Source organism: Ammospiza caudacuta, chromosome 4 (assembly GCF_027887145.1).
Source record: "Ammospiza caudacuta isolate bAmmCau1 chromosome 4, bAmmCau1.pri, whole genome shotgun sequence".
In the NCBI taxonomy this organism is placed as follows: Eukaryota; Metazoa; Chordata; class Aves; order Passeriformes; family Passerellidae; genus Ammospiza; species Ammospiza caudacuta.
In genome coordinates this window covers 23,908,848-23,930,730 of record NC_080596.1, presented here as the reverse complement: position 1 = coordinate 23,930,730, position 21,883 = coordinate 23,908,848, and the positions used below count along the sequence as shown (strand labels likewise).

The window sequence follows — 21,883 nt, the reverse complement described above, 5'->3', positions numbered from 1 at the left end:
ACTGTAACTCTTAGTCTTTGGGTTAAAAATAATTTGTGTTGCCCTCCAGCTCTCCTCTCAGGTACTGTTAGAATAATGCTTAGGCTGAGTTGTGTGGAGTGTATGTGCTTACAGATATTGCATTAATACTGTTCCTTACTCCTCTCTTGCAGAAGGAATGTGGTGTTCTCACCCTCCCTTTCTTTTTTTCTTTGCTTATGCTTATGTTGATGTTAGTTTATACCATTTGTAACGAATACTCCTGAGATGGGACTCTAAGACGTCAAAGAAAATATTGAACAGGTCTGGGAGGATGGTGGCAAAGCTTCATCATGAGCTGAAGGCTTGTACTAAGTATGTAGGCTTGTACTACTGTCTCAAAATTTATACCTCTTAATAGGTTACTCTCATTTTCTGTTTGTTTTGAAATGTCATGTTGATTCATCTCGAAGAATAGCTAGCCAGGTCTAAATTAGCTTTTATTTCAATAAAAAGGCATGGTAAAGGAAGAGGTAAGGACAGAGAACATGGGCGTTCCGGAGCAATATCTGGAAAACATTTGTACTGGAGCCCTATAATTACAGTATGTTACATCTTTTCACTCTGTGTGGTGTCCTTTCTTAGTTGAAAACAACTGCCTTTTGAAGAATCTGTTGTTTCAGTTGTGATGATCAGCTTTGGATGACAGTTTGTAAGAAATTATCTACATAAGCAGTGCTGCAATGGTTGCAACATCTTTTATTTGAATGGAGGTGTCTCTTTTAAAAAGATGTTCTGTGTAATTAATGGCTGTGAGTTAAGGGGGAAATCTTACATGGTTAATAATCTGTTCTCCTGGCCAGTTACCAGTCCTAAGAGGTTTCATTTTCATACTGAAAGTGAGTTTGCTCACTTTCCAGTAGGTGTTGTAATGCCATTATCTGCTTGGTCCAAGAGCCCTGAGCTGTATAAATATGATCTGCATGCAGAGATGCCGACTCAGGCTCTTTTTAGCTTTATCTTGACCTTCAATAATAAATTTAGCTTTCAGTAATAAAATATATTTAAGTGTTTGGTAGTCATTTGTATTCTGGTTGCTCTCTTGAGCTATAAGAAGGCTGACCTTTAGATGTCTCACAGTAGTCTGTTGATGTGCTGGTTTATGCAGTAATATTTCTTGCCTGCTTTGAAGTCCTCCCCTCCTTCCCCAATTCAGGGATGCCTCCTGCTGCCCTCGAGGGTCATGTAACTTACATCACCATGGGCGTGCTGGTTCCTTTGGGATTTGTTCTGTGTGTTCAGATCCCTTCTTCCCAATCTGGTTTCTAGCACATAGCCATGCATTTGGAGGTACTAAAATGGGTATGATTGGAAGATGCCCTGTCTGCAAAGAGGTGCAAATAATTGTATCCAAATAATTGTTTTGTAATTACCATCTACTCCTCCAGGGTGCTCATCCAGGTACATGAATTACTGGCTTCTATTTCTCATATTAGCTGGTGTACCTTTAATGTGATTAAAGGTAGGTTGCTGAGCTGAAGGTATCAGTTTAATGATGCTGAGCAGCATGTGCCAGCTCTGGTAGTGACTGAGTATATTCATGTGAAGATACCATGCTTATCTCAAAGTGATCAATTTAATAATGCAGGTGAGATAGCATATATAAATGTCTCCGAGAAAGATGGCTGGCAAATCTGAACTAATATAGCTTGTCTAAATAACATTATCATCATTATCATAGTCACAATTCAGTCTCAAAATGGTGGGAAATTAATTATCAACCCAGTAGGTGAGGGCTTGGAGCGAGTTGGGGTTTTGTCTGTTTGTTTGGTTTGTAAGGTTTGGTGTTTTTTGTGGTGCTGTGTTTTGTTGTTATCGGTGTGAAGGTTTTTTTGTTTAATTTCCCCTCAATAGTTTAAGCATGCTAGAATTTCAGAATATGAGGTCCTCCCGGTACTAAACCAGTTTGTTTCTTTCTGGCTTCTGGTGTGCTGGTTGTATTGTCAACAGGGCAGGGAGACGGAAGTGGAGACAAAGCAGTGCTGGTTGTGCAGCAGTAGGTCTTGGAAGACAGTTCAGAAGAGAAACTATCTTCATAGATCTGCAAACTTAAGAAAATTGTGTTGCAATCATCATGCAAGGCTCTTTTCCTCATCATCTTTCAGTTTAGGGAATAGCACTAGTCGGTCTCACTTGGACATTGACAGATTTGTCCCTGCTCTTTAATTGTATGAGAGTTTGATTAAATTTAAGAGGGAATATTTCTTTTGTACCTCTGACACTGTTGGCTCTTCAGTCACCCTGAGTGTTTATTTGTACTCTTTGTTGCCTTCCTCCTTCTCATGGCTGGTTAGTGACACCTTTTTACCCTTGTGCCCTGTTGAGTGCTTGTTGCTTCATGGTGGAGTTCTCCCTTTGGGCTGGTAGAGGAGGAGGTGCTCTCTGAAGGTACTTTAGATTATCAACATGGCTGTAGGTTTTTCAGCCACTTGCTAGCAGAATGCTGACAAGTCTGGACAAGCAGACAGAAGGAATGTGTCATCTTGCCACAAGTAAGAACCCAGCTGAGTGACCCATCTCTGTTTCACAGTTAGTGTTTCTCTTGCAGTGTTTGTTCTTGCAAGTCTGGCATGTAAGTGCTACTGTTGCTCCTGGGAGTGCTTTAAATGAAACAAATGCATTAATTCCCCTTCCTGGCCCAGTGTGTTTGGTTTGTTTGTCTTTTAATATTTTGCTCTTCCAAAAATGCTGCTTATGAGAGCAAGCAGACTTGTGTGTGTCTGTGCTGGTTTGTCAGAGCATTCATTTATCCATTCTGCTGGTTTGAGAGATTTTTTTGGGGGTCTTTTTTTGTGCAGCATAATCTCAATTGTACAAGGATCCTGATCTGCCCTTGAAAGAAAATTATGCTTTATGGACTTTCTGCAGGTCTGTTGCTGATCCAGACTGCTGGGCTTCTGTTTTAGAACAAGTGCTTTGGAATCATGCCAAAATATTGCTTGGAAAAAGATTGCTTCAGAGAATTCCTCCAGTGTCCTGCTGAAAATGCATCGGAGCAGGGAAGAAACCACAGATAGCAGCATGGGCCTTATGCACTTGGACCCATCTCAAAACTTGCTCCTCCACCCTTTTTTTTTTTAATAAGGAGACCTTATCATTAAAAATCAGAGGGAGAATAAACTGAAGACTAAATAGATTTTTTTCTCCTCTTAATTGCTTCTAGTAAGAGCATTAGTTCACCTAAATCCAGGATATTGTTGTTCTAAATAATATTGCTTTTTTTTAGGCAAATAATTTGTTGTTATGGTTGTTTCAGCATGTGCATGCATGGGTAATTTGGGATTAGCATAATTGTTTCTGATTAATAGAATCTGCAATGGCTTCCTTTTGTCCATAGGATTGGTGATCAGTGAGTTAACTTCAGTTTTATGCAATATATGTAAATCCTAAATCCTAATTTTGTTTCATGTTCATTTCTTGTTGACTAGGATGATGTAAGGATGATGTTTTGTGGTTTTTTCTTTTGGTGGACAGGAGAGTTGTTGAGACTTGACAGGTTCAGGAAGTGATATATTCTTCATTGCATTTTTTGTAGGCCAAAACACAGTAAGCTTTGGGATTTCCTAGATTATGCTACTGACAAAGAAGGCAAAAGCCTTTTAATGATTTAAAAAGAAAAACAAATGACAATTATTTTCATTATTTTATGCTATTGTTGCCTTCATTTTGTGACCTCCTCCAAAACTAAGCTTTAGGGTTATAAAGCAGGAATAATCAGATTTGAACATCTGCATTTGAGGTTCTCATGGTTTAAATAAATAGGTTTTCAGGACTTGTGTGTCCACAGAATTGTAGTCCATCTTCCATTTTCCATCTCCTTCATGCCTTCTGGATGCATCTCCTTTTTTTCCTCCTGCGTCCAGAACTTGCCTGCTCAATTTTGTCAATTTTTTACAAGTCGCTGATAATTGCCTTTTGGGTTTTTCTCCTCTTTCTTTCTAGTTTGCTCTTTTCTCTCTCCTTCTTTGAGGAAAGAGATAGATGTAATGTAATGGGGAAAATTTTTCAGGACCTAGAATGAGTCTCAATTACATTTGCAAAGCCTGAAGACAAATTATCAGGATGTAAAAAGCCTGGAGTCTTAGGAGGGCTTCTGCAGTGAGTCTGAGTTAGTTGTGTGTCCATTCTTTATTGGAAAAGAGATCATTATAGACTTGAAGTATCTGATAGTGGATGGTGGGTGGATGATTAAGTTACGAGAAACTGCTCATCAGCTGCACAGAGGGCAGAATTCACCTCTTGCAAGGGTGCGAACCCAGCTGTCCAAAATCAAGATAGATGTGCAATGCCCCTGCAGCCTTGGGAGGAAATAATTGTCTTTTGCAGGTACTTAATTCCCATTACCTTAGGTGTTGGTTTGAAGATCATACTTTCAGAGAGCTATTCAATCAGAAATTACCAACTCTAGAGCAACCCTAGCCACCTAAGAAGTGTCTTTTGAGTAAATTATGTTTGGTGTGTGAGTTTACTAATAAGACACATTTTTATATAAATGTGTCTAATGAAAGTGAGTAGCAGAGTGAGGAGCTTTGGAAGCTTAGCTGTGAGATTTACTGTTTACTTAGCTTTTAGCATTTTTACTATGTGTCTTGTAAGTAAATTGCTTACAGTGCCAGATTTTTTTATTGGATTCTTGGAGCACTTCATGTTTTGTGGTTTCTCTCCTTCTGCTCCTTCTTAAGCACCACGTCCAAAAAGAATGGGAGAATGGATGGGATTTTTCGACCTTCCTTTCTTTTCCACAAGGAAGGGCATCGTGCTCTTTATCCACAATAGCTGTTCCAGTTGCACTTGGATTAGTGTACAGTAGTGTCTTGAGAGTTGCCTGGTGTTGCTTTACTATTTGAGTAGGTAAAATGGCTCCCCTGAGTCCTAAACATGAGAATTGTTCAAAGCATTTGCCAGAGTCAAGAGGGAAATGAGTGGACTGCTGATGAAGTTGGTGTAAGGGGTGCTTGTTGCAGAGCAGGTCATTAATCAAAATTCTGAATTGTTGCAGAAGCATTAGGAGAGGTAAGTGGCTTACTTAATTCAGAACTGAGACATTATGGATAAAGCTATCCTGCTTTGTAGCATATTCACAGTAAGGGGCTTTAAGGATTGAATTATTGCCATCTGCAGCAATCCCTGATATGAAAAAAAATATAAGGAAGATGGAGTTGGAATGTGCTGCTCTCCTGTTAAGGTGGTTGCTAATGGAATGTGGCTGTGACCTGGCCACTGGTTCTGGAGTTGTAACTGGTCAAGACAATCTGCTGAGTGTAGTGAGGCTGGTGAGACAGAGCAGCAGCTGCTGCATTTTCCTGAGGCAAGTTCAGCACTTGTGAGTTAAGCAGAGAGCAGTGTGCCTTGCTGCAGCTGCTGGTCCCTCAAGTTGTATATACAGAATCAGTGCGTGGCCAGCATATTCCTTTGTGCAGGCTTTCAGGTTAGCAGCCTCCTTTCCCTCCACTAGGGATGCTGCCATGCTTATTCTGTTTGCTTATCCAAGAGCTGACAGGCTGGAGTGGAGGCAAGAGGAATACAGGTTAGGTGTCTCCCTTCTTTCTGAAATTGGCCTGTACTTCCACTGCAATACAGATCCTGGTATTTCCACTTCTCTGCTAATTTCTGCAATTGTTTCTGGAAGTGGTGTGCGCAGAGCACAGGAGGTAACGTGGAGTTTTAGGGGTGAGTAGCAGAATACATATTTGTTCTGTCTTTGCACAATCAGTGAATTTTGCAGTGTTCTAGATGCTAGCTGGAAAATAGCAATGGGACATAAAGTGTCAGGATGGCCATCTTAGTGTCATTGTGGGTTCTTAAAATTTTTTTCTGAAATGCCATGGGCCTCTGAATTTTATCTGGATGGCTTTCAGAGATTGGCAGCAATGACATGTACTTCCACATCCAGAGAAATTCAGGAATATTGCTGCATCATGTCTTTGCTGGTCCTGCAATGCAGTAGCTTTGGGCTGTGAGCCCAAATCGTGGTGAAAAGATGCAAAACTTCTGACCCAGAGGTAAGAGGAATCAAATGGACAAGACTTGGAGCAGAAGAGAGGTAATCACAGCGAAATGCAAATTTTAGATGAGGAGATAGAGCTGTTGTTCTTTTGGCCCAAGTCCTTAATGAGAGAGCTGTAATTAGGCTAGAATTATCTTTATGTATTTAGTGCTGGCAAACTCAAGTTCAACTGCCTCTTAATTAGCATGCAGTATCTTTGTGGTCTTTCACTCTTGAATCGGACTTCACTCTCACTCTCTGAGCAATGCCTCAGTGTCAGGTCTGCACAATACATGGCCACTCTGGAAAACCTCTTTCCTGCTCATTCTTCAGTGAGGTCATTCCTCATAAGTTCATTTTTCTTCATTTCTCTTATGTTACACTGGTTCTCCTGTAAGTATCTGCAAAATATCCGGTTAGACAATTAAAATCATGTTAGTGCTTGGGATGTTTCTGTAGTTTATTACTTTGGTTCAAATGCCACAATAGCCAGAGAATTCATAAAGTTCTACAGCAGGAAGAGAGGTCACGTATCATTCAAGTTGGCCTTAGGGACAGCTTTCTCCCATGCAAACGTGTCTTCTGAGAGCCGGACTGGAAAAGCCAGGTGGGAAATTCTTGTGGCTTGACACTGGCTTCAGGACATGTTGCTTTTAGGAGAAATAGATGTTTTTAGCAAGGGTCAACATACAATTTGATGTTTAATGTTTCAGTAAGCTAAAAAGTAGTGTTTGAAACTACAGAGCTCCTCTTTGGCAGAACTTTACATGTGGTATTGTATTTATTAGCTTCTGTGCCCCAAAAATACTTTTGTTGCTTATTTGTTTTCTTAACGATGAGAAGGGCAGACATTGTATAACTTCTCAGGCAGCAGCAATTATGCAACTGATCCTGTTATTGTGGAGCCAAAGTCCTTCCTAGTCCCTGAGCACCAGCTGCTTGTGTTCTGGTTGCTGCTTTTTCCTTTTCTTTCTTCCCCCCGTCCCTGCCCTGATTTGTTTGTGAACAAGTTTTTTTTTTTTTTTTCCCCATGCTGCTGTTTCCTTATTTTTCCAGTGCCAGTGAGACAGTGCTTTGTTTGGGTTCATTCTTCAGTTCACTATCTGCAAAATCAAACTGCCCATGTACATCATGGGAAATCTAAAATGTATAGGGAAATAAAGTAACTTGATACTTTATGGGTACATAAGAAAAGGCAGTTGCTTGGATCTAAATGAAATATTGCAGATGGCCTTTGTTAGATTTCAGGTCAAAAGTTCCAAGTTCATGTTCTCATGATTTTAGAAACATGTAAATAACTGCTGTTTGTTTAGTTCCTTGTTTTTTTTTTTTTCCTCTTCCTTCAAAGGGTGGGCCTGTGACAAATTGTAATTTTTCCCCCTAGTCCTGCCCTGGGATAGCCAAATAAAATGTAGTACTCCTGTATATAAGATGAGGTAGCTGTAAATCTCATACTTTTACAGCCAAGTGATCTCACTGCAGTATAATAAAGGCTGTTAATATATTGTAAAACTGTTTGCCCTATTCACACTCCATTTTCAGTTCTCAGTTTTATGTCATGTCATTTCCATTTCATGTTTCATGGCTTCCTGTGAGCCTAAGTGACCAAGGCAGGTTGTTTTGATCCTTGATTAAACATTTAGGGATGGGAGAAGAGATGGTAGACTGGTAGACTGCAGTTCTATTCCCTGAGTATACCATCTATGAGTCCCAGCAGAAGGAAATAATAGTTGGTCTGTGCTACCACACTGTTGGCTGCACTGCTTGTTGCCATGTCAAGTGTGATCTGCATCAGTCATAAATAGGCTCTAGTGCTTAGTGTCCTATATCAGGAAATAAATTGGGGCAAGGGTTTAAGGTCCTTATTTAGTTTATAAGTCTTATGCTAAAGATGTCATAGGCAGTGCAAAGGTTGTGTTTTCTTGCTCACAGTGTCTGTGTTGTAGATCAGGTATTGGAGAGGTGAGAAGATGCTGTCATTTGTAGAAAATTGGGTCCTTCCTTCTGGGCTCTTTTTGTTGGAATTTCTTTTCCTTTAGTGGCAGTCTGTCCCTGTCTGCTTTCAACAGACCAGGCACACAGAAGATATTTTCTTTTGCAACCAAAAGACTGGATATATATAGTGTGTTTGCTTCAGTCTTGTCAACTTACACCTCTCCCCTCCAGTTTCTCATGACAGAGACACTGAGTTCTGGCTTGGAAGAGAATGTATGTTGTAGCCACATTTATCACAGACTTAACTTGATTATTTCCATTGTTAGTGAAGGTTCTGCTAGAGTTCTTCCCTCAGCCTCGCAGTTCTGGCACTGTGAATATGAGAATGTTGTACTTTATCAGAGCACCTGGTACTGGAGAGACCCAGAAAGTAATGATGAGAAGGGAAGAGTTGTAAAGATTTTTCTGGAAAAAAGCTTGATATTATGTCTAATTCTTTATCAGCATGGTGGTGCTAATGCCCTGGTCTAATACAGAATTCACAAAATCAGTGTTTTTGTAAGGCAGAAAACTTTAATTGGGAATTTTGAAATTGCTTTTCACACCTTAGTGAAATATTCTGTGGTCCTAGTAGTAGTGTCTGTTCCTGGGATATTTATTGTTTGCTTCCATATCTCTGCTTTATATATGTAGTTTTTCAATTGATTAATCAAGGGTTTAAGTGATATGATCCCTGAGAAACATTTAATGACTCTTCAGCTGTTTCAATGAACATGTGCATAAATTAGTGTGTGACTAGATGACCATGATAACTTAGACTTGCTTTTTCTTACTATTGGTTTTGAAAACTATTGAGCAGTTGAGTTCAAAATCTTAGGAATTGAACAATTTAGGAGGAAAATCTTCCCTACTTTGGAGAAAAGCTTTTTTGTTTGTTTTTAAATCTGGTGGTTTCTTTTCCTTGTTGCCATTACCTAAATCTCCTCTTAGTGCAGTGTTGAGTTTGGTTACTGGAAAGTTTCTATTCTGTTGAAGACAATCAGAAATGATAATTCTACACATTTCTGTTGAATTGCAGGTGAAGATTGGCACCAATTTACAATGGTATTAGGAGCACACTGGAAATGAACAGCAGCTCAAGTTCAGTAATATTCTTGAAGAATTTTGTTTTTTGTCTGTTCTCTTTCCTATTAAGCACTGTTTGGATTTTCTAATTAAGTACTAAGGACATATTCATGAAATGGTAATTCTCTTAAAAGAGATTTCAGACTAATCTGTCCATTGTACCTTTATTGTTACAAGAGGTAGATCTCAATTGTGTTACCTAGTAAGGAGAGACATGAGAAGAATTTTGATCAAGAGTGGTGCTTGATCACAGTTCAAACCCTAGGTCGAGAAGAGAACTGAGATGGTAACTTTTCACTGCAAATACAGCAAAGTATTATTGCCTGAAATGGTCTCTCTAAAGAAACTAACTCCAGCTTGACATCTCCTGACAGACTGTGGTTGCAATATGAAAAACAATTTTGTTTGGACATGGAAAAGCATGAAAATCTAGTATCTTATCTTGGTTACACTTCTTTTTCTAAAGGAGAGCTGAAGCCCTTATCTATGAAGATGATGACATCAATAAGCTTAATGACTTGTCTCATACAAGAGAAGTATATATGGTGTTTCCTGATACCTTTCTTGAGCTCTGTTTCACCAAATCTCAGTTTTAAATGTGTTTATTTTGACACTCTGCACTGTTCAGCAGTGCAGCTCATTTTGCCATGGCAAGCCTAAATATTTCTGATTATGTCATGAAAAGCTCAATTCTTTCAAAAATAACATCACATGAACTTTGGTTTGTTTTTCAGTGACATGGACAGCAAACCAAATGTGACATTTCTTTACAGAATGAGTAGGAATCTAGAGTCATCAAATTATGACTATCTGGTGTCATTAATGATATTTTTCAGAGTAACTTCCTTTCCCCTGGAAAAATATATCCAGGGAATATACACAAATAAACAACAGTTTAAATAGTTTTAACAATATATACACAAATATTTCCAAGGGATATACACAAATAAACAACAGTTTAAATGCTCTTAACAAGTAGCTTTCATATTTCACCAGTTTTTAGCTTTTTTTAACTTCTTCACTTATTTCTCATGTAGCAGAATGATAATGAAACTTTACTATATGTTTGGGGGTTTCTTTATTTTTTTTCTCCATTATGGACATTGTTTTTTTGTACACATGGTTATAGTACACACAATTTTAGCCAGAATCTTGCTTTTCTGGTTTACTTTGATAGTTCTAGCACAGACTTTTAAAATAGTTTTAACTTTTCAATAGAAAAAATAATTATGGACAACTTAGATTGCATTTAGTATAAGTAGTAGGATTTCTTCATTTGGGAAATACTCCAGGCAGGTAGTAGAGGGAAAATTGCAAAAGAATGATACTGTTGGTGGCTCACAGGCAGAGGAAGAATAAGTTCTTCAACTTATATTTGCAGCAAGTTGAGTAAGAATGTGTTAAGAGCAAGGAAGGATCAAGATGTCATCAAGTAGCTGTTGGAGTCCTCTTCCTAAATGTTGTCCCCTTTCCCTTCCTCAGCAAAAAACCCGAAATCAAGGCAGAGCACCTGCCCCCAAAACAGAGTAAGACAAAAATCCCTATGGAAACAAAAACTTCATGCATACACAAGCTCAGTAACTACAAATCTATTAGAAATATGTACAAATGAAGATATGATTCTGTGCTTGTGTAAGAGGGAGAGCTGGATAACTGGAAAAAGAGTTAAATCTCTGAACTGTTGATATTTTCTCTTGCGACATTTCTTCATGATTTGTCAAGCAGATCATGCAAATATTGAGGTTACTGGATGATTGAAGAGACATTGTGATTTCATATTGGCAAGTTACACTTCCTTAAGTAATTCAGTGTCTTTAACTTTTTTCCTCTTGTATTAAAATTCAGCCATTGAAAATTGTCTGGATCTGACATTTGCATCCATGTGTTTTTACAGATTTTGCTTTGAACATTTACCCATGGATTTTTATGTAAAGACATCATGTGTGAAGTCTTGGCAGGAGGCTTTTTGTGTAGAATGACAGAAAGAAAACATGGAAAATTAAATAAATTCTGTGTTCTACAATTTCAACTTCTTAGGACTGCTAGGCAATACATCAAGTTACACTGTAACTTGGAGAATAAAAATGTATTTATAAAAATAAAAATTAGTATTACTCACTGATCTGAATGTGACTTAATAATGATCAGGAGTGGGTATTGAGATCTTTACTGGCCTGTGATCTCTCCTGGATCTGACATCTCAGAAAAAAAGGAAAAAGGAATGATGAGTTGAGGAATGAAGGAGTAGTCAAGGGAGACACTCTTAAGAAACAGACTGGCATGTTTCAAGTAGTGACTGCTGTTGTCTCAAAGAAGAGAAAGAAGTACATGGTCATAATTTTTGCAGATGATTTTAAGAGTGACTCCATTTAGACATTTCTTTTTTTCTTGTAGGACTTGTTCTGCAGTACCTTAGTTTTCCCTTTAGTTCAAGGAAAAAAAAACTCAATTAGCTTTGTTTATTAAGTGCCAGTGATAAGCTGCACAGGGAGGTCTGACCCTCATTTGTGAGGAGATATCTGTTTAACTTGGGGGTTGCTAAACAAGAAGGTGGCTTTTTACTTTGGACACTCTTTGATTTCACATTGCAAACTGAGGCAGTTATTGGGATAGTCAGTATCAATTTATTCTGCTGATCTTTGTTGGGATTTTAAAACAATTTATTTCCTATATTTGTATTAACTGGGCAAGATGGGAAGTTTGATTCAAAATGAGATCTCTGGCAGCCGCCAAGAAGGCAGAATCCAAAGATGTGAGGCCTTTGCAGGCAGTCTGCAGAACAAGCTCTCCCAAGAACACCATAAATGATCTTGGATGTTATTCAGAATATGTCTTCTATCAGGATTGTGGCTGTAGTTTAGTGGATTTCTTTATTTCCATGCAGTTACTAGAATAAAGCATCATCTAATTTACTATCAGATGCTGGAGTAAAATTAGCATTTGCGGAAATTGTTGTCCTAATGTTCCTTTTCTAACATGCCTTGTTACTTCATTTAATTTAGAAATTGGACCTGGAGAGAGCTGTCCAAATATATACCAGCCTTGCAAACTTGCAGAGCACAAACAATTGGTTATTAGTGGGAGTTCAAGGAGCTGAGTAAAAAGACTCTTCTGTGAGATGAGAGAGTTCTGCAGCACTCTCCTGAGAGGTGAAGGCTGGCAAATTGTAGTGATATGACTAGCACCACAATAACTACAAAATGTTTTATAGCTGTGCATGGGCCTTGGAAACAGAATCTGGGAGCTTAAGATTGATGGTAGAGTGTGTGATAGAATAAAGAAATCTTTATTATTAGTATTCCTGTATATCATCAACTTTGACTTGTTCAGTTGCAATGTTGAACAGTATCTTCAGGCTATTCATAAGCATTTAAATACATACTGATCTGTTCTTTTGGTGGACAGGCTACTTACTGCCTTAGCTCAATCTGAGCTGGCAAAATTCTCTGTCAGAAAGTGACATGACCTACAGACCTTCTCAGAATGGCAACATTTAATTTAACAACAAAGAAACAATTTATTGAAATACATGCCCTTCAAGGCTTGGAGTCGAAGGTCACTGACCAGAAGAGACTTCTTGTAGAACAGAAATAGCTACCTGGAAACCCAGAAATGGAAGCTCTGCTGCAAATCTGTTTCTTCTGATCCCTGGATATACCTGGACAGCAGCTGTGCAGCCCACAGCCTGAGAGCTGTGTGCTGAGCCGAGGGCAGGAGCACTGCTGGGAAGTGTGTGCAGCCTGGCTGGCCGCTTACCTGGAAGTCGTCTTCCTCTCTGCCAGCTGCCCTAATTTTCCTTTCAGCACACTCTGAGTGAGTGGCCCAGTGCTGTGTTTGAGGTGAGGATGCTGTTGAGGAGGTGCATGTGGGCTAAAGCTGCTCTCCAGGAAGCACAGCTATGGCTCCATTAGCTCTGGGACAATTTTTCCATGGACAAAAGCGGATATTCACACATGCAAGACAGCTCTTGCCGTTATTAAAATGTTACCTGAAGTACAGCACCATGCAAGTGGTTGTGCTGCTGTCAAACACAGCTCACCATGACAGGTGCTTTTGGGTAGTACCCTAGTCTTGACTCCAGGCAGGACCACCAAAATGTTATGCTGAGATTCTCTGTGATCCTTTTTAAGGAGGAGTTGTTAGCACAGGCCAAAATGTTACCCCCACACTGCAGGAGGGGGAGAAAAACTTGTCACAGGACTTGTGTGCTGGACTACCCAGTCTGGTAGGGCTCTGGAGGAACCTGCTTGGAACTTGTAGGGCTGGATGTGAGTTAAATACAAAAGGCTTTGCTATTCAGGAGGTCTGCATGCTTGGGGGAGGACCTGTCCTCTGCCCAGCATGTTCTATAGTCTGTCTGCTTTCTGATTTTTCCTGCTGTTTTTCATGTACTCCAGATGTGGTGACTAGTTTTCTGGCCTTCAGGTAGATGCCTGGAGAGAAAATTATGTCCACTGGTAAAGGGTTACCTTCCCTGTTGTGAAGTGTCAGGATAGGCAGGAAGCTGAAGGCTGCAGAGGGAAAAGAATCCATGCAGTTGGGAGGTTTGGGAAAGCAGGGCAGCAAGGCAGCTGACTTTGCACATTAAATACTAGAATGGGACACTGGGATTAAAATTTGCTCTATACACGACAGTGGGGAAGAGAACCTCTCAGGATCTCTCAAGCTGGGGGAAACTTTGGCAGGGCTGTAGTTCAACCTCCTGCTCACAGCTGGACCAGCTGAGATGGAACCAGGTTGTACTGGGCTGGATCCTGTTATGGCTTGAAAGCCTCCAAGTCTGGAGACAGCACAGCCTCTCTGGGCCCCATTCTGGTGCCTCTCTGTCCTCAGTGGAGGAATAAAGCTTCTCTTATGTGCGGTCTGAACCTCTCTTGTATCAATTTATATCTGTTGTCCTTTGTCCTCCCATCATTCAGTGCTGTGAAAAGCCTGACTTCCTCTTTGGTTTGCCAGTAGCCTGTGGCATCTTTTAATATAGGTCAGCCTTCAGTCCTTGTTAGGAAATTGTAACTTTGTGATTAATTAAAGTAAATAAAAATGCTTATGAGCTTGGAATTAATGGCAGGGATAACATAGTGATATATTGATTACATTATGCAATATAGCATCAGTGAGTGTAGCTCTATTGAGCAAGCTAGCATGTAGACACTAATTGAGAGGGAAAAATCTTTATTTACTTTTGAGTGTACTATTTGTAACAACTTATACACTTCTCTTTGTAAAAGAAACAACCATACACCCATCAATGGGGGAATTGAACTTAGGTTTAGAATTGTGTTGGAAGCCTTCAAATACCAAGGTAACGGATCTGTTCTTAGAAATGCCAGAGCATCTGTCCTCCAGGCAGGTATTTCACTTTTGGATTTCAGAATTTTAGATACCAGTGATTTAGATAATCAGGGTTTGTCTCTATATCCAGAGGGTTTTGTTCATCTTATGGAAAGCTGATAGTAGTCAGGCATTAGCTTCCTGAAATAAAGAACCCCTCTTTATTATTCTGGTCTTTATTTCTCATTTGATGAAGCAAAATGTTATGTATGTTTATTTAGGTTTATTTTATTCATTCATAAATAAAATAATGTATAAAAAAGACTTTTACTGTATCAATGTGTACCTGACTGATCTGATTAAGGGCTCTGTCCTCAGATATCTGATCAACTTATAGAGTATCTCTGAGGTCACTAATCTGTAATTCAGAAGAGGTGACCATTGTAGAAATTTCGACTGTCTTCTTGGAGATGCACAGGGATAAGATGGGAGGCATTGGACACAAGCAGCACAAGGCCAGTTACAAGTAGGGTAGAAATTTGTACCATGAAGGTAAACAGCACAGTTGGTTCTCTCAGGGGCCGTGGGATTTCCACTCTCAGAGATGCTTGGAGCTCACATGAGCAGCTGATCTGAGCTGCCCCTGTGCTGAGCAGAGGTTGGACAGCACTGAGCTTCACAGAAGTCTTCCATCCTGTGTCATTCTGTATTTGCATGCAAACAACATCCAGTGTTTCAGTGACAGAGATCACAGTGCTATAATGTTAAGACCCACTTGCTTAGTTTGAAAACCTCTATGTAAGGACAATGCTTCTTATCAAGAATATAATTAATGAAATTTTATGTCACAGGTGGCCTACAAGTCAGTTCAGCATGTCTGTGTAGGGAGCATCTGGAGTTTAGCACTGACACATTGTGATTTATTTCTAAAAGAAGCACTTGTCTTTGCTGTTAAGAGCAGAAGACAGTTTATAGGTGCCTGAATTAACGCATCCTTGGCAGACTTTTGTAAATTGAGGATTGAGTTCGGCAGGTGAGAGCATTCTGAAGACAACTTGAAATAAATTTTTCTAATCTATTTAAATGTACGTAGTTTTGATGGTTCATTTGCAGAGGGAATTAGCATTTATTTCCATTTGGAGCATCAAATTATAATAGTAGATATTATCAAAGCATGCAAATTTAATTAGAGAGTAATTAAAAGGTGAAGTAACATGAAGTGTGTATGACAATTTTCTTGTTCCTCTTTCACACTAATTTTGGCTTTGACTTAACATAAATGCAGTTTATGGAGCATTTTTTCTTTCCAGTGGCATAGAAATCAGACCTCCTGACTTCCAAATGACTGCAGTTACACTGAAGCAAGATTTGGGCTGTCTAAAAGAGCTTGCCCACAAATGAGACTGGATTTATTTCCTTGACTCACTGTCTTGCTTTAAAAAAGTTTAAACTGTTGGTGTTAAATTTTCCTTGCTGGTAAATTGCACCCAGTGCCAGATTGTTGAAGTTCTTGTTTTGCATTGTGCTTTTCTGTGTAGAGGATGCTTCTGGAGGAGATGTGAATGCAGCTGCAGCTCAAGCCATTTCTCTTGGGTGATGTCTCCTTTTTTTGTGTCTGATTGGCCATTTGCATCTACATCTTCTCAGGCTTTGCTATATTGGGAAAAACCTGGCTGAAAGGCAGATTTTTTTAGATTAAGGAGGAACTTTAAAGTGCATGGTGCCCAGGCAATCTAGCAAGTGTCTCTGTTGTTTGTGTTTGGCTCTTGGACAACTTCAATGAAGAGGAACAACATTAAGAGTTGTATATAGTAGGGTGGCTGTAACAGTCTGTCATTAAAACCCCTTTTGTGAGGGTACTTCCCTTAGCTCTTGAGTGTGAAGGTATTTTGAAGATTGGCTTGGAACTTGGCATGTTGTTGCACAGAGTAGGGTATCTTCATCTTCATTTTTTTCCACTCAATTAATTTTTACTTGTCTAAACATGATTAGTTGTTGGGATTATTTATTCTCCCTCCACCTTCATAAAGTTGCATTTAAGCTGCAGTGGTGTTTCCTCTGTGCTCACTTCTGGTGTCCTCTTTCTAGTGTTTCCAAGCTGTGTTACACTGGGTCTTCGGGACACCAAGAACACAGAGTTACGGATGTTCAACCATATTCTAATTTGAAGATGGATGGAATAATAGTCTGAAAGTTTTTAAGCAGTGTGTTTTGACAAGAGTCTGTAGACTTGAGTGTGCCATTTTTGCTGTTTTCTACCGTGAACCTCTGCAGTTGATCTCTGAGAAAGTGAAGTGTGTGCCTTAATGCATTCCTTCATCCTCCCTGAGCAGCAGGAGGTAATGGAGTCTTCACTAGGAAGCATGCATTCATTCATTTGGAAGTATGACAAGAGTGCTGAGAGTTGGATTTATAAACAAAAAGCAAAAGAATCCAGGAATGCTAGTGAGGAGAAGAAAGTACCCAGGTGCTGGAGTTGTGAACTTTACTGGAAACAGATGTGGTACCTTTCTTTCCTTGTTCCTGCGTGCAGTTTTGCAATACTAGAGTTTGTTTTAGCAGAAGTAGTGAATAAGAAACAGTAATGAAGAGTGTTTTCAAGGGAGATAGAAACTAGTTTTTTACCTGTTTGAGGTTTTTGTTTGTTTTTTACAAATGAGTCTGACCCTTATGTTGGCTTTTAAGGTCTTGTCTTTGCAGGGAAACATCTGGCTCTTCCATCCTGATCCTGTTGTTAAAACAGCTGGGAGTACTTTTACAACATATTGCCCACATTTGTGTTTCTTCTCTCAGATTTTATGTACAGCAGAAATATGTTGTTGCCAAAGTTATTTCTTATCATAGTGTGAATTCAGATCCAGGCTCTTGCTGGTCTATGGTCCTGACCACATCTGACTGAAGGCGGGCTTTGACATCCCTTGCAGTGTGTCTGAAGGTGAACCAGTGAGGTTGAGAATGCATGCTGAGCACACATGTCTGCTAGAAAAGGTGGAAAATATACTTGGATCACATAATGTTTATGATCCCTTTGATTTCTTTTCATCAGAGGCAGGATTTTTTTCTTTATCCATTGTGGAGTAAATGATAGCACTCAGGTACTGTAATTCCTATTAACAACAGTTTATATGTAATGTCTTCCTTGACTCCCCTTTGATGTAACATGTGAATGAGTTTTGTAACTTTGCAAAATGTGGAAGCAGGGAGGAAAATGCCTGGTTTGATGTGAATAGGTTTCTGTTGAATACTTGTGTGTGTAGACACAGAAGAAACCTTATGCTCCTGTAGGGCTTTCCTTTTTTGATATTCTGATGGCACCAGTATGGTGTGCATAAAGTTGATAAACATAGTTTATGCACAGAGGAATATTTGGAAAATAAATAAGGGGAAAGCAACTAAGATGGGAGTCTGCATAACATTTGTATTTCTTTTTCAGAAATAAGATGTACCTAAAAGCAAATTTGAATGGTGTTACTTGATCAGTTTTCCTCTTTGTAGGAACCAAGTGGTTTGTGATTGCTGAGGTTTTGTTATTTAGCACTTTTTGTATGATGTCTGTTGGGTGTAGCAATCAAATCCTATTTGATTTGTTAAGCTCTAGAAGTAGTGAGTACAGATATTGAGGCAAAATAAAAAGAGACCTAAAGCACCTCATTGAATACCTAGTCGGATATAGGTCTGGAAACACTTGTTACAGCAAGCAAATTATTTAATTCACAAGAACAAAGGTGTAATGGCAGCTAAGAGAAGTTATTCAAGTCATAAATACATATTATTGGAACTTGATTTAAACTTTTTTGCATCAGTTCTGAAGAAGTGTGATTGGATAAGAAATAGCTCAACATGTCTATACAAAAAAAAACCCCTTATAGTTCCAGAGTGCATTTGTTATAAAACACATGTTCAGCCAATAAAAGCCAAAAAGCTTTTATTCATATGATGGAAAAATATTTTTAATTTTAATATTTAATATTTTAATTTATAATATTTTGCCTTATGTAATTATGCAGATTACCTAAATAAACTCTTAAAGATCTGCCTGTAGATAGTTACTTGTCTGAAAAAGATAATGTCTGTTAAAATTGATGGTAACTGTGGTGAAGTGTCACTTAGGTTTTTATTGGTCATGCTCAGGCTGGCCACCCTAATATTACGTTTTGAGAAAAGAGTTGCAAATTATACGTTACAACTCTTTGAACTGAAGGAAAGCCCTTCAGTGCAGCAGGGAGCTTTATGTAAGCCATGGGTGGGGATGTTTTTGATGGCTGAGACTTGTTTGGGGAATGACACTTGGAAATGTGCTGAATGACACTTCTGGAAAGTAATAGATGAGGCTGCTGCCAGGGTTCAGTGGTGGGTCATGAAAATGAGGTGATGCACGCCTCATCTGCACTGCCGTGGGCTGAGTCAGACGCTACCTGTGCGTGCAGCATTCTGGGGAGGAGAAATCTCCACCCTGTTTGTTTTGCACTGCAAGTGGAGCCACCACAACTCCCTGTTGTATTTGTTACTTATGGTGTACTTTTTCATGAGGTAATTGCCACTTGGGACACTTTGGAAGCGGTCAGGAGCAGACGCCGGATATGGAATGGGCAGTTTGGTTCTTTGCTGTGCTGCTTTTCTGTTGTGGGTTTGAGCAGCTTCTGGGTAGTGTGTGATCTGCAAATGGGAAAGCCATTAGCCAGAGAGCAAGGTGCTGCCTGTCTGGAGAGCTTCGGCATGTACTTACATTCCTGTCTGCACCCTTTTAGTGGACAGAGATGGACAAGGAAGCCTGGAGGCAGCATAGCCATGGAGTACTATATTGTCTGTGTGTTGCCAGGAGATCCATTGTCCCTGTGGAAAGTCAGGAATCTAGTTCAGCTGGAGAGAGAGTGAATACCCTAAGAAATCATCTAGGAAAGCTAAATCTGAATCTTGTCTGTACAACATAATCCTTTTGTCCAGGAAAGGTTTTGTTGAACATGCCAGTCAGTATACTTCCGAGAGATATTTCTCCTTTACACTGGAGATTCAATAAGGCAGAAAGGTGACTAAGCTATGCTGCCCTCTTGACACTGACCAGAACTGGTTCTCCTTTCTCAGAAATTGCAGTAGAGTTTTTGTCAGAGTAGCTGCCATTTCTTCTTGAGGGCTCCTGTGCCTCCGCTAGACTGGGGATGTGAAGAGACTGGAGTAATTTGAAGTGTTTTTGGTGCTTCTAGAGTTTTGCTCTTGACTGGTGGATTCAAAACTAACCTGTTTTGTTGCTTAGTTTAGTTGCATTTCTTTGGAGGATATTGGTGTTTTGGGATATTCCAGGTTGAAAACATCTTCCTTTTTCTCATTGCTGTAGTGTAGATAGTGTGTGCTATTGGTCTTGCAGTCACTTTTGCTAACTGATGACCACAGGGAGAATTAAAGCTTGGGCAATGCTGAAGATTGGTTGATGGAAGTAAGGTAGGAGTGCTTCATTTTTTTGGCACCACAGAAGGCATTTAGTTCTTGTTAACTATGTTTAAACAGGACCTCCTGCTCCCCTGTGTTTATTGGTTTTCAGACTGCAAGTCAAAACAATTAACTTTGTACAGATACATTTGATAAAGTCTTTCTCAAGCTGTTGTGACCCTGACAAAATATAGAAGTAGGATAAATGTAGGGGAATCAGGACTTAGAGACAAGGCATTCTAAATGTACTATGGGAGTATAGATAAACCATAGATAAACTTCTGGTTCAGGACCAAGTAAATAGCAAATATGAGAGAGGGTTGCAAGCTGTCTTCAAGGTTGTACTTCCTCATGACCTTTCCTACAGTTTTAGCTGGAAAAGATGATGATACTACCCTTTAATTTCTGCTCAAGGAAGCTTGTGGGTTTTGTGTACTTGTAGTGTTATTGGTCATTTGAGCTTTGCTAATATAGTAAGCATTAATTAAGTTCAGTGCAATCACAGTCTGTTCTGATTTGGAGCCTGAAACCTCCACTGTCTGTATTTAAAAAACAAAAAAATATAATTTTGAACCTGAGAGGCATTTGGTTACATAATAAAGTTCTTAATAGGGTGAAATGAAGATAGCTGAAACAGCAGTTCCTTATTTGTTTTAAGGTTTGTCCAGTAACTGTTCCTATGACAAAAGGACATTTGTTTATCATCTTAGTTTAAATATTTACTTGCTTCTGCAGAGATAAAATCAAAGTGCTCTCCCTACTTTTGGAATTTCTGAGTTCCATGGTCCAATTTCTACAGTTTTACATGCTGTGTGCACAGGTGGTATTTGGTTGTGGCTGATGGTTCCTTACTCTGCCCATGAACTGATAGAACTGGAGGGAGAAGATTTCATGGTCATGGATGATGGAATTAAGAGAGAAATTCTCCTTTAGTTGTTAATGCTGAACACTTGAACTTGCTAGCAAGTTACTAAAGATTTTAGAGCATAGAACAACATCATAACAAAATTTTAACCTCTGCAACATCGCTGTGAGCGAGATCTTCACATTAGTGCCATCTCTTACAAAGCCTTTCAAAGGTGTCTGATGCTGTACTGCTTTTTTTACCCAAGCCAGTTTCCCCACTCCAAAATATTATCTGTTTCTTTTAACGTAGAAAATATTAAAACAGTAAATTATATAAGTAGTATTATGAAGTTTTTCCAGTTGCTTCAGGTATGTCTGTGTTGTGTGGTGCTCGGGAGTGTAGGAGCCCTGTACTAATAGTGCCAAATGGGACTGACTGGGAATCAGAGGTAAAATAATCAGAGGTCTGCCAATTCATGGTTATAACCAAGGTGCAGCATTTCACCTAGTTATTTGCCAGGTCCTACAGTTGCCACTGCTGGGTTTACTGCCTCTATCACCTGTCTGGGTTAGCTGGAGAACCTGGTGATGGATTCCTGGAGTTGTGCTGAAGTGAGCTCACACTTGATGCCCCTTGTTGGCTTGTGTGTGTCTGCTTGCAGGTTCAAAGATGAATATTTTATAACTCTGAAAATAAAGAGGCAGACAAACTAGGGGAGAGGCCAGGGAAAACTGTGTTCAGTAGCTTCGCAGTTGCTCAGCTAGGTTAATATCAATGTAGCTTAGTTCTTATTCCTGTGCTGTAATGGTGGGAAGTCACTTGCTTCCTCAGAGGGGTGCTCTTGCTGATCATGGGCTGTCAGTGCATTAATTACTAGGCTTGTGCTTTATATTAACTCTTTTAGCACTTCATATGCTCTCAGTGAGTGTCATTTAATCAGAGAAATACTGCTGTGTTGTCAGTTTCTAGTTTGCTACTGTTCCTTTTCCTAGAGCTATTTAAAGGATTTCTTAGTTTGTGAAAGTCCAGTTGTCATAGGAATGACTCCTCTTTCATTTCAGAAGAGCAGAGCTCTGTGACTTCATTGTCACATTTATATTCTAACCTTTTTCTCTTTTACCTAGTGAGAGAGCAGCTTTGGTGTTGAAGAGAAACCTCGGAAAGGAATGGGCCCTGTTCTCTTGAAGCTGTTTGCTCTGATCCCAGGAATGCTGTAGAGGTTAGTGATGTGAATGTTGAAGAGCTTTTGTGGAAATTGCCTTTTGATTTGTAATTGG

The 21,883-nt window shown here is 39.4% G+C and overlaps 1 protein-coding gene across 1 annotated transcript in view; it reads left to right on the top strand.

Moving 5' to 3' along the window:
* WDFY3 (WD repeat and FYVE domain containing 3) overlaps window positions 1-21,883 on the top strand; it is a 152,750-nt gene that overhangs the window by 10,370 nt on the left and 120,497 nt on the right. The window contains exon 2 of the mRNA XM_058804209.1: window positions 21,731-21,825. The gene's annotated coding sequence lies outside the window, so the exon portion shown is untranslated. The remainder of the gene's footprint in view (window positions 1-21,730; window positions 21,826-21,883) is intronic.